Below are 16,434 nucleotides of genomic sequence, written 5' to 3' on the forward strand. Positions count from 1 at the left end.
GTTTGTAGTAGAACAAACTTAGCATATATATTTAGTTTTATTAATTAGTTTATGAAAAATCCAAATCTAGTTCATTGGAAAGCTTTGAAGTGGGTGCCAAGGTATTTGAACTGTTATTTAAAGTTTAGTTTGAAATACTCATAGGAACCTTATATAGGATTTTATAGAAGTAGAATATGCATGTAATATGAACCCTAGAAAATATTTGTCGTGTTTTGAGTTTACATGTTTGGAATGACTATAATTTGGAATGAAAATCAATAATTGGTAGTCGTTTTATCTAGTACACAAGGGAAATATATTTTCTTTCCTAAATGGGTCAAGGAGACCATATGATTAACATGCATAATTGGATTGTTATGGAAACACACATAAAAAATTCATCTGGACTTCAAAAAGTATGTGATCAAGTAGAATGTGATTATTGTTCAGAATGCGACTTTGGAAGAGAATCGTGCAAATATGTTTGGTAAGCCATTTACTAGATCAAGGTTAAAGTATTTGTTGGACTTGATTAAGTTTGTTCAAGAGTGATTCAAGTTTTCATGAATAAAGCAAGGTGGTTGTAGGTCAATCAAAATTACCATCATTTCTAGTCAAGGTGAATATTTGTGGAAATATGTCTAAAAAATGCAAGTGTTTTTTAGCAAATATCATACTTTAGCCATTGTCTTATCTGCTGACGTGCAAGGAGGCATGCGAGGCATAATTTTTTGTTTGTTTCAATGGCTCTCACCAATTACATACACGCGAGGCATGTGGTTTGGAGAACGAGGCGCATAACTAGTGCACGAGACGGGTGATCAACACGTGAGGTGCATGGCCTAGGGGCACAAGGCCCATTTTGGGTTTGCTAGGAAGTTGTCTTAGTTTTTGAGCTAGTATAAGTGTGTTTCTTATGACTTTTTATTGTAGGAGATATTTTATAGCTAGAGATGGAAACCTAGAGATTCATAGAGAAATTCTTAACATTTCCTGCTATATGAATTTGAAGATCTTTGGAGATAACTAAGAGGTTTGAGAAACACTTTTACATACCTTGTGATTGGATGATTCATGTATCAAGAGGAGAATGGATTCATAAAAACCTTAAATAAAAACAGGTGATGTTTTTAAGAACTTTGAGAGTTATTTTCTTCTAAGTCATCTTATAATCTCTTTTGTAAAGACTCTTGAAATATAATGGATCAGACTACGACTTTCTCCCCAAAAATAGATCAATTTGGACCACATTAATTTTGTGGTGTGTTTGATCATTTAAATATACTAGAGTTTTCATGATCAACAAAAGAAGTTTTAAATGACAAGAATGCAAAAAATAGAAAAATAGATCAATTTTTTAAGTCTTTGATTTTATTATTTGTACTATGATATTTTGTGAGTGGAAGAAAAACTCTAAAAAATAAATCACACAATCACAATCATTTTAATGTGATTTTAATAAAAAGTATTTTAACTTAATATAATATAATTAATTTAAAAAATAAATATTTAAAATAAAAATATTTTCTAAAATAGTTCATATTTAATTATTGAAGAATTATGTAGACTGTTTTTCCAAAGCACCATTTTTGAAGCGCCCTATTATTTAATAAAAGGATATCATGCACTCTATTAATTATCTATATTTATTTATTTTTGAATGATCAATTATGTCAAATTTAAACATGATTTTTTTTAAAACTATAATAATCAATTATGTATTCATATAAATGGTAATTATAAAAAAATATGACCGTTATTTTAAATGGTGTATTCAACTCATTTTATTATTTTTGGATGTGCTTATTTTTTTACAAATAAATGTTTTGTGGTAACTCTTTGGAACAGCCCATTGTTATAAGATAAATTGTCTAAAAAATATCCGCTGTGCTTCTTGAGAGCTTTTTGTTTCACACACTTTAAAAGCTTCTTGAGAGCTTTTTGTTTCACACACTTTAAAATGTATTACTTGTGATTCAATTTATCTCATACACAATGTAATCTCTTATTGAATTTCTTTGTAGTCATACACATATTTGATGCAATCTCTTATTGAATTTCTTTGTAGTTATTGGATTTGATGTAATCTCTTGTTGAATTTCTTTGTAGTTGTTGGATGTGGTTACAAAATATCAAGAAAAACATATTTGATGTGATTACCCAAACTTTGGCCTCGTCTAAAATCATTTCTCTTTTTTATTTGTTTTCATTTTTTCTATTTTTATATTTTATATTATTGTAATTTAAATTTATGTGGTTTAATTTCATTTATTTTATATAAAAGTAATTTATTTTTGTCATTTAATTTATTATAACTTATATTCTTTATTTTTGTTTAAATTATGCTTTGTTACAAATTTAAAACATAATGTCTACTGTATCAATGATCTTAATATGAAAAGTAAAAAACATTATATATTCAAAATGTTGTAATAGCTCATAAAAAATTATGTAATAAAAAACAGGTATAGCAAATGGATGTTTTGTTTGAATTTTTTTCAAAATTATACAAAATTTAACAATTATTTGATATTAAAAATATGAAAAATATTTTGTAAAAATATTACAGGGATTAGTCAAAAGTTTCAAAAGTTCAAACCTACAATTTGGAAGAAAAAAAAGAAAGAAAAAAAGATAAAAAAACAAAAAAATAGATGAAGTCAATTGAACGAAGAAAAAAATAATTGATGTTGATGATAACTTTTGTATAAGTTCTAAATGTTAACTAATGAAATTTTAGTTATGAGTATAAAAATAATAGAACTTTACAAAATATATTATAAGTAGCTACTTAATTATTTAAAAGATAATAGATATATAATACATAAAGATTAAAATTTCTAATCACATTATATATCTATCATGTGTAATATTCATTTTGATACAACCCGCCTGACTCAAAAATTCATATTTAACTTATGAAGAATGAGTGATGATATACTCATGATACATATTAAATTAAAATTGGTGTTAAAAGTAATTTCTTGCTTAGGTAAGAATAACATATTGAATCGATAGTAATAAGAAACATACACAATTAGTTTTTTAATATTTAAAATGGATTAATTGTAATTTATTCTTCATTATATGTTAAATTCTATTTTATCACTTTTTAAATTAAAATTTAAACTTAAATTTATAAATTAAAAATAAAATTCTCAAATTTAAAATATATTTAAAATTCAACTTTAATTAGTAGTATCTAGTTAGGTGTGAAATTAAAATAATTCTTAATATGTTTTTACTTATCACCCGACTAAGTTTCAAATTATTAGAGCTCAAAGCACTTTTTACCCTTCAAATTGGAGGAATAAAATACTATATTTTAAATTTGATTCCATTTTAAAGAATTAAAATGTTCCCACCATAATAATATGTAAAAAAAACCAATTAAATATAATTTAGTTTATCAATAAAAATTAATAAAATTTAAAAATATTCTAATAAAAAAACATAATATTATATGAAAGAGATATAAATACGATAGAGGACTATACCAAAACGCTCCCAGGGAGAACTAAACCTAAAGAAAGGCAAACATAGTCTATTCTTTATAAAATCTGCCCTTAATAAAAGAGGAATCAAACTAAATAAAGTGTAGTCAATAACAGTAAGCCCTAAGTTAGCCAATGAGTCCGCACAACTATTCCATTCTTTATAAATATGAGAGGTCACAAAAGATATATTCGCCGTGAGATTGATACAATTTATCCATCTACTACGAATATTCTAAGGCACCAAGAAGGGAGGTTTAAAAGCATGAACCACTGCCAAAGAATCAGATTCTAACCAAATTTTACGTCAACCCTTCTCATGAGCGAACTTAATTGCATACATTGCACTAGTGGATTTGGAAATGAAAGAATTAGAAACACCAATAAAACTAACAAAAGCACCTAAAGACCTATCATCAAAGTCTCTAGCAATACCCCCACAAGCAGAGGGTCCCAAATTACCTAAAGAAGCACCATCACAGTTGGCTTTAATCCAATCCCACGTGGGCGGCTTCCAAATAACTTCCAAAATCTTAGGAGTGCAGGGGGCTGCAAGTTTAAATATCTTGTTGTTCTGCAACATATCTTGTGGTTCTGCAAGTAGATACACATTACAGAGGCTCAAATAATTGGGGGTCTCAAATTTATTTGTTTGTGTTAATAAAATATATAGGACGGTCTTCACTACACCCCATATGTAGTGATCACTCACCCTATATAAACCCCAAATTGTCCTTTATATACTCTGAATTTTAAAATTCGAACGCGTCTATTGTACAACAAAATTGCCTCATGACTGAGGCACCCCGTTTTGGTAAAAAATGGTCCGAAATATATTCTCTGGAAGCAATCTGGATTTTAATCTCTGAAATTTTAACCAGAAAAATGAATTTTTCTGTCACCTTGGATGTATATCTTTCTTCATGTTTTCATGATCAAAACACAATATTTTCAAAAACCCTACAAAAATATTCTTCCATTGTCTTTCAAGATTTTTATTTCAAAAACATATTCTTTCGTATTTGGTGGCTTTCAAAATCACAATATTTTACTTAAGTTTATTTGAAACAAAGATGTCTTATACCACGAGCATCCCTTGAGTGGACATCTCATTCCATAAAAAAAGCTGAAAGTCGGTAGGATAATTTTTTTGGATAGGATGGAAGATTATGCTAATTTGAGCGAAAAAAGAAAATGAATCATGCTAGAAAAAGTCAAAGGCGGAACCACATACATATATAAATTTAGGTGGTTACAAATATTTTGATGCTTTTTAGTTTTATCTTACCATGTGATAAGTCCCAAAATGTACTTATTTTGTGTATGTAAATAGTGGCACTTATCGATACTTTTGTTAATACCGTTTGAATAATTCCCTGTTTTGTGTATAAATACGTATACTTTGTGAATAGTTGTATTTTCATATACTTTAATACCATTTGATAGTTTTTCCTGTGTTTTGTAGGTAGTTATGCATATTGGAGCCTTGAGGAATAAAGTGTCAAAGGCACGGCTTCGATTTCGCAGTTTTGGTGCAAGCCCGCTTAGCCACCATCAAGCGGACTTCCAAAGACTCAAAATAAGGATGATCAAAATCATCAATTTGGTCTCCATTCATTCATTATTATATAGAGCATTGAATAAGCTTCCCAACGCTTCGAACCGGGTGTAACACCCCAAATCTACCCCGAAATAAAGAGGAATACCAGAGTACAAAATCTCAAACAATTATGACATAACGATTCGGAGCGTCACATTTAAACAACAAACATCGCATACATACATCATGCTCAATCACTTAGATACATAGCACACATATAGGAGAACAATCTCAACATCATTAATCATTGCCATTAAATTAAGTACTTGCATCGCAGCGGAAAATCATAAGTCAACAACAATACAATCCATAATGTCAAGGCCAAACACGGCTCAATACATCCAACAAGTCTTAGCATAACATAAGGACAGAGTTCAACAAGGGTAAACACAATAAACAAGACGTAAACAAGTAAACCAAAGTTCCCCGAGTGCTACGTATCAGAGCATCGACACACACCGACTCGAGCTATAGGTACACGACTACTCCGCGTCATTACCTGCACGTTACCAACGGAGGGCAACATTCAAACAGAAGGGGTGAGATATCATTCATTATAAAGAAGCGTATGATAATATTCAAAGCGGAGAAATAATCATACATCGGTCACCACTTCTCAACATATATCATTACTACTATTCACATCATTCAACATCTTACCAACAACAATAATATCAATCTCAATTAAGGCATACATAGGCATTTATCACCTAAGCTCAACGAAACAACCATCAAATCGACACAAGATAATATTCATGTTATGCACACACAAATATTCAAATACGACTCATCACACGACTTTACTCATGCAACTCGAACAATGCAATGCATGTGGTACCATTGGAGTAAAACTCCCGTCTCAAACAATTGCCATTGGGCCGTCTCAAACATTTGCCACAAGGGCCGTCTCAAACATTTGCCACTAGGGCCGTCTCAAACAATGCAATGAATGTGACTCAATGATGCACGTTCACAATCACACTTAACAACATAATCGACTCGAACAACACAATCCACGTAAACGGTATGATCAACTTAAACGACATAATCAATTCCGGATATCCAACGTCAACAAAATCCAATGCAAGAACATTCTAAGAGTATTCAAAGTTACACTAAGCATATTCAAAGGAAAGACATCAATTAGGGCTTCACGTAGGTTCAAACGGCACTTAAAAAGGAGTCACGGTTCAAAAGATACATCATTTCAAAGTTTAGGAAAATTCTGCAAAAGAGGGTTCGCGGCGCCAACAGGAGGTCGCGGCGCGAACTGAGCGAATCCAGAATCCCCAACTTTCTGCCAAGCAGTTCGCGGCGCCAACAAGGGGACGCGGCGCGAGCTGAACAGATACAAAAATCTCCAACTTTCTGCCAAGCAGTTCGCGGCGCCAACAAGGGGTCGCGGCGCGAACTGAGCAGATCCAGAATTTCCAAAGTTTCTGCCAAGGGTTTCGCGGCGCGCACGGGTGTTCGCGGCGCGAACTGGCGATTTTCAGAAAACCCCAAACACAGAAAACAGCATACGAAACCCATCCCAAAACCCCCAAACTCAACCCAATCAAGTTGGAAAATATCAAACATCACGAACAATCACAGAATACATGGTATTAACACAAATACAACACATATTATGGGTCTTATATCATCATAACATCAATTTAAACCCATTCCAAATCATCAAATCAAGCAATTGTTCATAAACTCTAACAATCTCTACTCAATCTCTACACAACTTCTATGGATGCAACACACAATTAAATCCCACCCAAAACATCATCATACATCCCTTTAGCATGAAAGAATCCCACCCTTACCTTAGGTTTGGATTGAAGACAACTCTAGCTTCAATCTTGAGATTCCCCTCTTTCTCTTCACTCTACTCTTCTCTTCTTTCACAACTTTGACAAATGAGCTTCTAAGTCTAAAACCCCTAAAACCCTTGTTTTAGTTAAACTCTTACTATATTAGATTACTAATGGGCTCTAACTAACACCCCTCACTTACTAATACCGACTTAGGCCCAATTATCAACATCACTTACTATCTTATATTGTTTACCAATAATCCCCAAATAAAACTACATAAAATCAATTAAACATATAATTAACACATAATGCACAATTAATTCACATAAATAAATAATTAAAGAAAAACGGTCGTTACAACTCTCCCCCACTTAGAATATTTTCGTCCTCGAAAATTACCTCAATCGAATAACTCAGGATACGACTCGCGCATCTTGCTTTCCAATTCCCACGTCATACTTTCACCGGTAGCACCCGACCAAACGACCTTCACCAAAACAATCTCTTTGCCTCTAAGCGTCTTCGTATCGCGATCCTCAATCCTTATCGGCATAGTCTCCACCGTGAGATTATCCCGCACTTGCACATCGTCCATATGAATCACATGCGAAGGATCCGAAACATACTTTCGAAGTTGCGACACATGAAACACGTCATGCAAATTCGAAAGATTAGGCGGTAAGGCCACTCTATACGCCACATTACCAACTCTCTCGGAAATCTGATATGGTCCAATAAAACGAGGAGTTAGCTTCTTCGACTTCAAGGCTCTCCCCACACCAGTCGTTGGCGTAACTCTTAGAAATACATGATCACCAGCTTGGAATTCCAAATCTTTCCTCCTCTTATCATGGTAACTCTTTTGCCTACTTTGCGAAGTCTTCATCTTCTCACGGATCAACTTAACCTTTTCGGTAGTTTCTCGAACAATCTCAGGTCCAAGTACTACACTCTCACCCGATTCATGCCAACACAACGGAGTCCTACACCTCCGACCATACAACGCTTCAAACGGTGCCATACCGATACTCGAATGGTAACTATTGTTGTATGTGAACTCTATCAATGGAAGATAAGTATCCCACGTACCTCCTTGCTCAAGAACACAAGATCTCAACAAATCCTCCAAAGATTGAATCGTTCTTTCCGTTTGACCATCGGTCTGAGGATGATACGCCGAGCTCAACCGCAACTTAGAACCCAACGCCTCTTGCAAACTCTTCCAAAAATCTGAAGTGAACCTCGGATCTCTATCCGAAACAATACACAACGGAACACCATGCAACTTCACAATCACACGGACATAAATTTCCGCCAACTTCGAAACCGGATAAGTGATGTTAATAGGTATGAAATGAGCCGACTTCGTAAGCCTATCAACAATCACCCAAATCGAATCATGTCCTCTCATGGTATTCGGCAAACTTGTCACAAAATCCATGGAAATACTATCCCATTTCCATTCCGGGACTTCCAACGGTTGCATTAAACCAGCAGGCTTCTGATGTTCAACCTTCGACTTCTGACAAGTCAAACATGCATACACAAACTGAGCTATGTCACGCTTCATTCCAGGCCACCAAAACAAACTCTTCAAATCTTGGTACATCTTTGTAGCTCCGGGATGAATACTCAGATTACTTTTATGACCTTCCTCAAGAATAGATCTTTTCAAATCCACATCATCAGGTATACAAATCCGATCACGGAACCTCAACACACCACGCGCATCTAACTTGAAATCACCATTCTCAGCTTGATCGACTCCAATCATCGAATCAACCAATTTCATATCCAACTTCTGGGCTTCCTTGATACTATCCAGAAAATCATTATTAATCTTCAACATACCCAATCGAACGCTCGTAGGGGTCACTTCACATACCAAACTCATATCTCTAAATTGCTCAATTAATTCCAACTCCTTAACCATCATTGCCGACATATGCAAGGTCTTGCGACTCAAGGCATCGGCAACAACATTAGCTTTTCCTGGATGATAATTCAAACTGAAATCATAATCTTTCAACAACTCTAACCACCTTCGTTGTCTCATATTCAATTCCTTCTGATCAAACAAATACTTCAAACTCTTATGGTCGCTAAAGACTTCAAATCTAGAACCATATAGGTAATGCCTCCAAATCTTCAACACGAACACTACAGCAGCAAGTTCCAAATCATGCGTAGGATAGTTCTTCTCATGAACTCTCAACTGTCTCGATGCATAAGCAACAACTTTACCATTTTGCATGAGTACACCTCCTAAACCCATCTTAGAAGCATCACAATAAACCACAAACGATTCTTCCGGATTAGGCAATATCAAAATCGGTGCCGACGTCAACCTTTTCTTCAACTCGGTAAAACTATCTTCACAAGAAACGTCCCACACGAAAGCCTTACCCTTACAAGTCAACTTAGTCAACGGAAGGGCTAACTTAGAGAAACCTTCAATAAACCTTCTATAATAACCGGCTAGTCCCAAAAAGCTTCGAATCTCGGTAGCCGACTTAGGAGTATCCCATCTCAACACGGCATCAACTTTAGACGGATCCACGGCAATACCATCACTCGAGATGACATGCCCCAGAAAACTAACCTCTTTCAACCAAAACTCACACTTGGACAATTTAGCATACAACTTCTTCTCTTTCAAGACTTGCAATACCAACTTCAAATGCTCAACATGATCTGATTCTGATTTAGAGTAAATCAAAATATCATCAATGAACACCACCACAAAACGGTCCAGATACTCATGGAAAATGCGGTTCATGTACTCCATAAATACTCCACGTGCATTAGTAACACCAAAGGGCATCACGGAATACTCATAGTGTCCATAACGTGTTCTGAAAGCCGTCTTCTGCATGTCCTCATCTTTCACTTTAATCTGATGGTAACCCGACCTCAAATCTATCTTGCTAAACACACGAGCACCAACCAATTGATCCATCAAGTCGTCAATTCTTGGAAGCGGATACTTGTTCTTGATTGTCACCTTATTCAACTGACGATAATCAATACAAAGCCTCATACTCCCATCTTTCTTCTTAACCAATAACACTGGAGCTCCCCACGGCGACACACTAGGCCTCACAAACCTCTTCTCAAGCAATTCTTCCAACTGCTTCTTCAATTCTGACAATTCAGATGCAGACATCCTGTACGGTGCCATAGACACAGGTCTAGTACCAGGTACCAATTCAATAGAGAACTCAACTTCTCTCTCAGGCGGTACATCGGGAATTTCATCAGGGAAAACTTCAGGAAATTCACATACTACCTTCAACCTTTCTATTACAGCCTGATTCTCAACGGACATCGAAGCAATCAACGCGAACACTTGAACATCTTCTTTCATCAACAAACGAAACTGTCTGGCCGATAACAACTCTAAGCCTTCCTCTTCAGGAGAAGAAAACCTCACAGACTTATCATAGCAGTTGATGTGAACACGGTTATGCTCTAACCAGTTCATCCCTAAGATCACATCCAAACCTCTCAACGGCAAGCACACAAAATCAACAAGGAAGTCTCTGTCAAAAATCGACACTGGACACTTCAAACACACAAGAGAAGTGGTCACCGAGCCCTTAGCCGGAGTATCGACAACCATCTCCCCGTTCATGGCAGACAACACAAGACCCAATCGATTAACACAATCAGCAGATATAAAGCAATGAGAAGCACCGGTATCAATAATAGTAATTAAAGGAATGCTATTAATGAAACAAGTACCTCTGATGAGTGAATCCTCACTAGTGGTCTGAGTTCCCGACAAGGCAAACACCTTTCCACTAGATTGCTCCTTCTTGGGCTTCTGACACCTGCTTCCAATATGGCCTTCTTCACCACAGTTGAAATACACCATATCCTTATGCGTACAATCGGACGATGCATGACCAAACTTCCCACAACGGTAGCATCTTTTAGCATCAACATTACACGACGTGCTCTTGTGACCAACCTTGCCACACTTGAAGCACACAATACTAGCAGGAGCATCTCCCCCACTAGTTCTCTTACCCTCAACCGCTCTCTGCTTGCCCTTTCCACTCGAAGCTTCATAAGGCTTACCACGACCTTGATAACCCTTTCCTCTCTTCTCACTTATCACACGATAATGAGCATTGTTGTCCTCTTCATAGATCCGACAACAATCAACCAAATCAGCAAAGATGCGAATCTTCTGGTAACTAATCGCCTTCTTAATCTCTGGACGCAACCCATTCTCAAACTTAATGCACTTGGAAAACTCGCCATTCGGTCCATCATAGTATTGGTAAAACTTTGCCAACTCACCAAACTTAGCAGCATACTCCACAACAGATTTGTTCCCTTGACTTAGCTCAAGGAATTCAATTTCCTTCTTGCCACGGACATCTTCAGGAAAGTACTTCCTTAAGAATTCCATGCGAAACACAATCCAAGAGATATCTTCACCACTCGCTTCCAATCTCCTACGGGTCTCTAGCCACCAATCATCTGCCTCGACTGCTAGCATATGAGTCCCATACCGAACCTTCTGTTCAGGAGTGCAATCCATGACACGGAAAATCCTCTCAATCTCCTTAAGCCATGTCAAAGCGCCATCAGGATCATAAGTTCCCTTAAACACAGGAGGGTTCTCTCTTTGGAAGGTAGCCAAACTCCGAGAAGCATCACTCTCTCCACCATGTTGTTGGTTCTCCAAAACTTGAGCCATTGCTTCCAAAGCAGCAGCTATCGCAGCATCATTCCTCCCAGCCATCACAAGTCTTCACTACAACACAAAAGCAATCAGCACAAACAACAATACAAGATTGTTAGACCATACTACGACACGACACATGGCCGGACAAGACCGACCTGCTCTGATACCACTAATGTAACACCCCAAATCTACCCCGAAATAAAGAGGAATACCAGAGTACAAAATCTCAAACAATTATGACATAACGATTCGGAGCGTCACATTTAAACAACAAACATCGCATACATACATCATGCTCAATCACTTAGATACATAGCACACATATAGGAGAACAATCTCAACATCATTAATCATTGCCATTAAATTAAGTACTTGCATCGCAGCGGAAAATCATAAGTCAACAACAATACAATCCATAATGTCAAGGCCAAACACGGCTCAATACATCCAACAAGTCTTAGCATAACATAAGGACAGAGTTCAACAAGGGTAAACACAATAAACAAGACGTAAACAAGTAAACCAAAGTTCCCCGAGTGCTACGTATCAGAGCATCGACACACACCGACTCGAGCTATAGGTACACGACTACTCCGCGTCATTACCTGCACGTTACCAACGGAGGGCAACATTCAAACAGAAGGGGTGAGATATCATTCATTATAAAGAAGCGTATGATAATATTCAAAGCGGAGAAATAATCATACATCGGTCACCACTTCTCAACATATATCATTACTACTATTCACATCATTCAACATCTTACCAACAACAATAATATCAATCTCAATTAAGGCATACATAGGCATTTATCACCTAAGCTCAACGAAACAACCATCAAATCGACACAAGATAATATTCATGTTATGCACACACAAATATTCAAATACGACTCATCACACGACTTTACTCATGCAACTCGAACAATGCAATGCATGTGGTACCATTGGAGTAAAACTCCCGTCTCAAACAATTGCCATTGGGCCGTCTCAAACATTTGCCACAAGGGCCGTCTCAAACATTTGCCACTAGGGCCGTCTCAAACAATGCAATGAATGTGACTCAATGATGCACGTTCACAATCACACTTAACAACATAATCGACTCGAACAACACAATCCACGTAAACGGTATGATCAACTTAAACGACATAATCAATTCCGGATATCCAACGTCAACAAAATCCAATGCAAGAACATTCTAAGAGTATTCAAAGTTACACTAAGCATATTCAAAGGAAAGACATCAATTAGGGCTTCACGTAGGTTCAAACGGCACTTAAAAAGGAGTCACGGTTCAAAAGATACATCATTTCAAAGTTTAGGAAAATTCTGCAAAAGAGGGTTTGCGGCGCCAACAGGAGGTCGCGGCGCGAACTGAGCGAATCCAGAATCCCCAACTTTCTGCCAAGCAGTTCGCGGCGCCAACAAGGGGACGCGGCGCGAGCTGAACAGATACAAAAATCTCCAACTTTCTGCCAAGCAGTTCGCGGCGCCAACAAGGGGTCGCGGCGCGAACTGAGCAGATCCAGAATTTCCAAAGTTTCTGCCAAGGGTTTCGCGGCGCGCACGGGTGTTCGCGGCGCGAACTGGCGATTTTCAGAAAACCCCAAACACAGAAAACAGCATACGAAACCCATCCCAAAACCCCCAAACTCAACCCAATCAAGTTGGAAAATATCAAACATCACGAACAATCACAGAATACATGGTATTAACACAAATACAACACATATTATGGGTCTTATATCATCATAACATCAATTTAAACCCATTCCAAATTATCAAATCAAGCAATTGTTCATAAACTCTAACAATCTCTACTCAATCTCTACACAACTTCTATGGATGCAACACACAATTAAATCCCACCCAAAACATCATCATACATCCCTTTAGCATGAAAGAATCCCACCCTTACCTTAGGTTTGGATTGAAGACAACTCTAGCTTCAATCTTGAGATTCCCCTCTTTCTCTTCACTCTACTCTTCTCTTCTTTCACAACTTTGACAAATGAGCTTCTAAGTCTAAAACCCCTAAAACCCTTGTTTTAGTTAAACTCTTACTATATTAGATTACTAATGGGCTCTAACTAACACCCCTCACTTACTAATACCGACTTAGGCCCAATTATCAACATCACTTACTATCTTATATTGTTTACCAATAATCCCCAAATAAAACTACATAAAATCAATTAAACATATAATTAACACATAATGCACAATTAATTCACATAAATAAATAATTAAAGAAAAACGGTCGTTACACCGGGCGCAATTCGGAGTTACGGTTCTCAAGTTACGGCGAAAACCAAAATTCACTTTTGCTGTCAACCGCTAAGCGGGATTCCGCCGCTAAGCGGACTTGCTGAGACAGCAACTCGTTAAAAGGGACCAAAAACACAATTTTTAGGTTATGTTTTGGGGTAATTGTTCCCAAATCATCAAACCTTCATTCTTATGGTAGATTAGCTTAGAAAACAACTTCGGAGGTTGCATTTGGATGATTGGGGGTGGATTGAGCGTCGAATGGAGCTGACAAACCGGGAGATTTTTGGTTTATTTCTCTTCTTCTTTGTGTATTTCTCTTTGGTTGGGTTTTGTTTGTATATTTACTTGAATCTTATGTATATTTACCGATTATAATGTTATGTTTAACTTGCTTTACAAATCTGTGTTGATGTTGTTCTGGATTTTTGCTCTATGCTGGGGATTTGGGTTACTTTAGAGATAAACTTCTTGAATCCTTATCTAGGATGATAATTTGTTGGTTCTGAACTCTAGAGATAGATTTAGAGCTAGCATTCACTGTGGGTATCTGTACTTAATGCTTTCGTGTTTGAGCGGCGCGCGAGAGATCGCCGACGCGAGAATACGGATGTTCTCGCGACTTCGCGTTAGAGATAACCTTAGTTGTGAGATGATCTCGTTTGTGCTCTAGAGATGGACGCTTATGTGAGAGATACGTGATGACATAGATGAGTATCGTAGGTTGAGTATAACGGGTTGGTAAGTGTATGTTTGTGAAGAGTGAATATATTTACATTCCTGATAAGTTATTTCTCTTCTAAGAATGTGTTTATTCTTTTACTGTCTATATCTTTGTTTACTTTTTGCTTATTCAATCCCGAGCTCGAAACCATAGAAACTATTGAATGGCATCTCTCCATCTCTGTTGACACGATAATTCCCGAATCAATATTTCCAAATCTTTTTTGTTGCTTGCCCTATACTGCATTCAACACCATGCCTTTTTGTGAATGACATGACTTTTGTATATAATGTTAGATTGATATATTCAACAATGTAATTCAGATACATTTTGATATATTTTAATGTATATCTAACATTGTTTGTATACAAATTGTGAAGTTATTTCACGTAAAGTACTTGGTACACTTTCTCACGCAAAGTACAAGGTACACTTTATGATTTTCATTTTCACTATACTTGATATTCCACATTCAAAGAACATCAAAGATCTCACCCTTGTGAAGGAAGAATATGCGGGAGGAAAGCACCCCAAACTCCTAGTAACATTGAAGCGAGATACCACCTAAAATGCCTCTGATCAGCAACCTTATCTATCTTTTATGCCCGACTTTACCAATCCGCAGGAATACAATATTGAAGAGAAGGAAACCCGGCTCGACCCTCACAGACTGAAAAAAGACTTAATGGAGGACTCCTTAAAAAACAAGGTATCTATTAAAAAATGCTCTCAATATAACCAAAATCCATCCAGATCCCAAAGGGGAACTACTACAAAAAGCGCTTTTAACCTCAGACGCGAAATAAAATTTACCTCTACTAAAGAAGCGAGGTAACGAAGGGCTTCATGAAAAGTAACAACTTAACACCTCGATTTTTAAAACACTGAGGGGTAAATTTATTTGCGCATGGTTTCGAACCCCCATTATCTGCACTTTTATTATTTACAAAACAAGTGACTCGTTACATTGTTTACACATAATATTAATAAATTAATTTGTTTACAAACTATATTATTTACCCAGAATATTACATTGTTTACACATAATATAAAAATAAAAATCAATTTGTCCATGAAGATCATATGTTGGATATTCAATTCCTTGATATTCTGGGCAAGATCAAATGTTGAGTGTCATTATATTCTCAATTGCTTTTTTATGCATTTGTTTCTGATATAAACAAAAAGAAGGTTAGATAAAAAAGGGTTAGATTTATAAATGATTTCCTACTTAAATAAATTTTTAAGGACACAAATCTTAAACTCAAATTATTTTTTGCTCTTACAATCTATCATAGAGAACTCTTCATGGCAAATAGTATTGCAAACCTTAATGATGTTCAAGCGCTTCATAATGTTTCATTATCAATTTTAGATATCAGAATGCTTTTATAATGGAAGTATTTTAAGTTTCACGCGGATCACCAATAGAAGTGTCTTGAGCGTTGATACTCATGAAATAGACGACACATATTTGTTTAAAGATGGTGATTAATATCCTCAATTATAACACTAAATTATCCCCTTGATTTTGTTCAAAACTGATCAGAAAAAGCTTTTTAATTTTGAGTACATTGTTTACACAGACTAATAAAACACAATATTATAACAAATTCATATTCTTGGTGAACAATAAGTCTTTGTTGTAAGGAGTTATCTACTCCAGATATTAGAGATGTTATATGCATTGAATGCGTTCAACTGCTAAAGGAGTTATTTGTTCCAACCATTATAAATTGTTTTTCTGCACTTGCAATCCATCATAGAGAAAAATTTTCAAGCTCATTAAGTTCCAAGATTTCATTAACCTGCAATCCATCCTAAGGAATGATGTGTACGAATTAGGATTATGGTAAAATC

The sequence above is a fragment of the Vicia villosa genome, linkage group LG2 (assembly GCF_029867415.1).
Source record: "Vicia villosa cultivar HV-30 ecotype Madison, WI linkage group LG2, Vvil1.0, whole genome shotgun sequence".
In the NCBI taxonomy this organism is placed as follows: domain Eukaryota; kingdom Viridiplantae; phylum Streptophyta; class Magnoliopsida; order Fabales; family Fabaceae; genus Vicia; species Vicia villosa.